Here is a 6,000-nt window from a genome sequence, read left to right on the forward strand (position 1 = left end):
CTGAACAGGAGCCCAAACATGGAGACAAGGAAGCTGGAATAGCCTGCTGGAGGAAGGCAGGAACACAGCTAGCAGGAGAAGTGGAAACAGCCTTCAGCACACACTCACCATCCTCCTTCCCAGCAGCCTCGTCACGGAACACCCTGGAAAATCAGCAAGTTCCCTGCAAACCCAAGGGCTCCCATTCCCACATCCCCCCCTGACCCTGGAACAATCCCAAGTGACCAACACAGAGGCCCAGGGGTTGCAAAGCCATCTCCCTGCTGCAGAGGGATGGCATGCAGGCAACTCCTACCTGATCCTGGGAAAACCCCACAGGATCTGCTCCTCTAGGGCTGAGCACCCCACGTTTAATAACAAAACTGCCTCCCTGCACAGCCTGATGATGCCCTGTCATCATTACTGATTAAACCAGGAGTTCTTCTGATTGAGCTATAGGAACAGTTTCAATGTTAATAACAGTTTGCAGAAAGGTTTTGCTATTCAGCCCAGGTTGCTCTGGAATTCACCACACCTAAAGGTTACAGAGCACAAATTTCAACTTGTAACAGCTTTTTAGACATTTATCAGGCCAGCAGCATAACAGACAAGTAACCCTCATGAGCAATAAAAGGTCCTGCAGCAATGGGATGGATGGAATCTGCAACCAGGAGGTGAAAATAACTCATTGTACACTCAGTAAATGCAATCACTTCCTCCTGTTGGGCTTCAGCCTTTGTCAGAGTATTTCATCCTGTGTCCCCTCCTGGTTACCCACCAGCTGGGCACCCATGGGAGCAGCTCTGGAAGGAGTTCTTCAGAACAGTCAGTGTGCAACTGCCCAGAGAAGTGGGAACTTCACACTAAGGAACTCCTCAAAGCTGTTTTCATATCTCAAGTTCCAAGTTCCTCTTTACTGCTTCTTCTCACCCTATTTTTGGGTGGTTCAGACCAACCAATATTTTGCCTCCAGGGATGAGAAGGGGAGGGCTGGATGTCACCGGCAGTGACTCAGCCCATGGAACAGGAAAACCAAGGGAGGGAGGCTGGGACCTCCCTTCTGACACAGCCCTGGTGCCCTGCTGGGGCTGCCACCAGGCTCCAGCATAGCTACAGCAGCAGCTGGCAGACACAAAAAAGCAGGATCTGAGCACAAAATGCCACCCCAAGCAGAAGCAGCACATTCCTGCACTGCGGAGAAGTCAAAACACGGATGGAAATCCCATTTATTCTTTTTCTCCACTACTCACAACTTCAGGCTTTTTCGTGAGATCAGGTTCTGTGCAGAGCAACACAAACTGTTTGTTCCTGTGCCTGAAGCTGGAAAAGGAAACTCAAGTGAACCTACAAAGAAGGCAGAAGTTTATGCAGAAACAGAAAATACCCCGGGTGACTCACCCGAGGTCTCTGCTCTCAAGATTGGTGAATTTACACTTGAAAGCCAAAGAACCCAAAGTTTGCTCTTCACCAGGAGCTATCTAAGAAGAGATGGATGCAGATTGCAAGCATTTACCTCTACAAAAACACAGAAAGGAAGAATACACATGAGACTGGCCCTCCAAGGACAGTGGTGTTTCTAGAAGGAGAAGGAAGAGCTTTATCTCCTTATCACAGGAAACGAGATCAAAGACACCTTTTTGAGGGGAAAAATCCTCTTTACAAGAACACAGGAGCCGTCCCACCCAGGCAGTAAGTCAGAGCTGTGCTGCACCCTCCTGGGTGCTGTCTGGATACCTGGGAGCCACAGCAGCCTCAATCCTCACACAAAATCATCAGACTGGGTGATGGGAGAGGAAAAGCTGCATCTGGAGCCTTGCTGCTGGCATCTGCTCTCATGTGCCATTCCCTACATTTCCAGGGACTAATTTCAGGCAATTCTGTGGCACAGCAGCTCAAGCAACACCAGAGAGAAGAGTTAATTCCTCTGTCCTCTGATATAAACTGTCTGGAGTCTTTCACAGAGACTTTTGTCTCCAGGCTGCACAATTCCAGTTAACTGGGGATGCTGCCTGCTACACTGCCCTCACTTCCCACTTATTCAGCCTCTGGTGACTCCAGAACATTCCCTCTCCTGCTTCCCTGGACTCTTTCTCCAGCAGCAGAGCTGTCAGGTCCCTGCTCCCCTGTTTTGCCCACAAGGAAGCAGCTGTAACGCAGACAGAGGCTGCCCCAATGGTCCTGTTCCACATTCAGATCTTCTGCTTTGGGTAACAAAATATTGCTCCAAGAGGGACCCAGAGTCCAAGCAAAGCATCAGTCCCTGCTCTTCCCCCTGGCAGAAGAGGTATGACAATTCCCAGCCAGAGCAAACCCAGCTCCCTGCACACAAAACCCTGGGCACACTCAGGTGGAAATCTGGAAATAAGGAAATAAGGAATCTGCACCTCACCCCCCAACACTCCCAGAGTGCAAAACAGCAGGAAGGAGGCACTGCAGGTGAAGAGCACAAAGAACTGGGCTGCCTGAGGAAAACCCAGCTCCCCAGCCCTCCAGTTTGCTCTCCCTCCAATCTCCAAGGCACTCAGGATGTGTCAGGAGGAGCTGAGCTGAGCTTCATGTGCAGCTGCTCATGGTGGGAAAACCACCCAGGGAAGGCTGGCATCCCAGGGCTGGGCAGCACATCCACACCAGTCCCACCTGGCAAACCTTCAGCAGGATCCCCACACACTTTCTGTATGAATCAGCCCCTTCCACAGCCACGTGTTTACAGACCTTGAACGTGCTACCAAAAAAGACTGAAGAGTTCTGAGCTGAAAAAAAAAAAAACCAAAACTGTTTTGGGAGAATATAAACCTCCTAATTAAGCCTGGAAAGCTTTCCTGAGAGATCCAGACTCCCATGACTAAAAAAACCCACAGAGCAGGAATCAGTGACTCCACAGCCTGCTCTTTAGCACAGTGTCACAGTTTCAAAAGCTTGAAATCCCTGTCAGCATTTTTCTGTGCCCTTCCATTTCAGAAACCTGTAACTTCACCATTAAAAATGCCTACAGAGCCAGGAAACACCACCCTCACACACACACCACACGCCTGCTCCTTTAAATAATAAAAAGAAATCAAAATTAAACTATTCCTGCCCGTGTAGACTTCAGTGTTAAAAAACCTGTGATGGAAAAGCTGCAGCTTTCCAGCAAGTGTCTGCTCTGGCAGCTCAGCCTGTCCCATGTCTGGCACATGACAAAATGTGATGCTTGTTCCTGCTGGTTCTGTTCCAAAGTCAGGGGGGGGGATTAATGGGGGGACCCACTGCATCCAGGCAGCTACAGGGAGGGACAAATGAGTTTCCAGAAGTCTGATCCCACGTGCAGGTGAGGATGCAAGACCCCCCCCAAAAAGGTGAAGTCTGAGGGGAAACTGCCTTTAGCAAAAGGTGAGGAATTTCTAGGGTTTTAAAAGGTGTGAGTGAGATAAAGGTGAGAAAGGAAAAAAAAATAAATAAATATCAACCCGTGGGACTGAGGGCAATCTTCCAGAATGCTTTGAAAAGAATCAAACAAGGTGAAATAGTTTAAGAAAGAAGTGGTGACACGCAGCAGCCACGCCACCTCCTGCAAGGTCTGGGGGTTGAGCACCACACTGTCCTCTGTAAAGGGAAATTCTCCTTTCAGCCGGGCTGAGAGCTCAGCAAAGGCAGGAGCTTGGATCCAAGAACAGGCAAAACACCCTCGAGGTGTGTGGGAAGCAGCCCCAGATTAAACCCCCCTGGTTACTGGGACACAGCCCCCTCCCCAGCACCCACCACAGCTCTGAGAGCTCCAGCAGCAAACGTTTTCCAAGGTGGCAGAGCCAGCCCAGTGCTAAGCTTTGGGATTTCTGATGTTTTCAGGATGCAGCTCTGGAAATGACTGAAAACATCCCCTGGAGAATCCAGATGTTCCTCCTGGCACAGCACTCACAGGAGGGTTCCAACCCAGCTTCAGCTCCCCTGAGCTGCTCCAGGTAAAATGTTATTTTGGGGAAGGGAGGGTGCAAACACTAAGCTGCTAAACCTCCACCCAAATGTAAAAATAAAATAAAATAAAATAAAATAATAAAAAAAGATAAGGACAGAATTCAGACACCCAAAGCCTCCAGCTGGCAGCCTATCCCATGAGCTCTGCAACAACTTCACGGGATGCAGAGTGTTCCCTGGACACACAGCATCCTTTTCCAGGTAAAACCCAGCACCAGCTGTACCCACGCAGGTCAGACAGAGCTCAGTTCGCGTGGGGACCCCGGGCTCACCCACAGCTCCCCTCCTGCCCCCCAAAATCCCAGCAGCACCAGCACAGGGAGCCCCGGGAACCCCCCCAGGTGTGGGGATCCCAGCGCCGAACCTGCAGAACTCGCCCTTCCCGGTTTAACGGGAACTGGGAGCTGCTCGTTTGAAGCCTCAGCTCCGGTGCTGACCCGGTTACTTCCCGAGCTCTTGATTAGTATTTAATTACCCAAAGAACCGAGCACGGGGTGACCGCTATCAGCACCGGGGTTAGGAGGCTGTTAGCAGAGCTTTGATCTTCAGAGGACCTTTAATTGGGCCATTAAGACCCGCTCGGCACCGGACAGAACTCGGTACCCGAACCCCGGGGGGATTTCCCAGCTCCAGCGCTCGCCCCAAACGGACCCGAGGGGAGAGCGTGGGAACCGAGAGCCCGAAGAGTCCGAGGGTCCCAACTTTGCTTTGGACCGGGACGGGCGGCAGGAGCGGTACCGGCAGCCCCGCCATCCCCCGGGCATTCCCGGACACGCGTGGGGAAACACCCGCGGCCCCACAGCAGCAGCGCTCGGGTCCCTCCGCGCACCCACCGCCTCCTCAGCCCGGTTCGGCCCGGCCCGCACGGATCGGGACCCGCAGCTCTGCGCCCGCCGAAGGGACCGAGCCCCGTGGGAGCCGTGCCGGGCAGCGGGCGGCCCTTACCTGCGTCCCGGGGGGGCTCAGGCTCCCGCCCGGCGGCCGCCGCCTCTCGGCACTTCCGCGTTCTGCGCCGCCATCTTGGGGGGGACACGGACTTCCGGGCGGAAGTGGGCGGGGGGGCACGGAAGGGGCCGGGGCCGGTGCCGGTGCCGGTGCCGGTGCCGGTGCCGGTGCCGGTGGACGGGAAGCGGAGCCCGCGTCCTTGGGAAGTGACTCCGGAGCTGAGGGGACCCTCCCGACCTGCGGGGCTCCGGTACCGCCGTATCCCGGCCCGGTCCAGCCGATCGGGAGCTGTTGGTGCCCGTAGGGAGATGGGTGAAGCCGGCAGGTTCGGCCGGTACTGCCGCCTCCTTTGCCTCCGGACCTGCTGCCCTTCTCCCGGGGGAACCGGGAGAGCCGAGAAGGGAACAGCCGAACCCCGACCCGCTGCCCCCGGAGCCACAGAGCTGAGAACCGAACCCTTCCGAACCCCTCACTCGCTACTCCCTCCCTGTCCATGGCATTTATTTATTTTTCATCTCCCGTTGGATTTATTTTTTCCCCCCTTTTCAGTCCCAGGATGAGAACAAAAAGCCCAGCCCGGTGGTTCTGGTTCTGTTCTGGTATCCTCAGCACCGGGTGGTGCCTGGGTTCGGTTCATCCCCAAGAAGGAAAACACCGGCACCGGGTGGGAGGGAAGGGGGGGACCCTGCCCCGAGGGGGAGGCGGTGACCCCGCGGCTGTAGCAGGGATGGGGGGATTTGTCACGCAGGGATTTGTCACCCAGGGATTTGTCACGCAGGAGCTTTGGCCGTGGCCACAACCCCCCTGGCACTGCCCCTGCACCCCGAGGGCCCTGATCCAGCCGTGCCGAACCTGCGGGGCTGGCCCCATCCCCTCCACGGGACCATTTACCCCACCTCGTCTTTGCCTCCTCCCTCCTCAAGGGCTTTAAAATAAAATAAAATAGAAAATAAAATAAAATTTAATTAAAAATAAAAAAATATAAAATATAATATAAAATAAAAAATATAAAATATAATATAAAATAAAATAGAAAATAAAAGAAATAAAATAAAAAATGAAATTAAATAAAATAAAAATAAAACAAATAGAAAATAAAATAGAAAATAAAATAAAAAATAAAAC

At 53.0% G+C, this 6,000-nt stretch overlaps 1 protein-coding gene across 1 annotated transcript in view; it reads right to left on the bottom strand.

The window, feature by feature from the left end:
- Positions 1 to 4,967, bottom strand: part of SBNO2 (strawberry notch homolog 2) — a 45,441-nt gene extending 40,474 nt beyond the window's left edge. The window contains exon 1 of the mRNA XM_030466179.1: positions 4,876 to 4,967. The gene's annotated coding sequence lies outside the window, so the exon portion shown is untranslated. The remainder of the gene's footprint in view (positions 1 to 4,875) is intronic.
- Positions 4,968 to 6,000: the final 1,033 nt, after the last annotated feature.

This window comes from Calypte anna, chromosome 28 (assembly GCF_003957555.1).
Source record: "Calypte anna isolate BGI_N300 chromosome 28, bCalAnn1_v1.p, whole genome shotgun sequence".
NCBI classification, from domain to species: domain Eukaryota; kingdom Metazoa; phylum Chordata; class Aves; order Apodiformes; family Trochilidae; genus Calypte; species Calypte anna.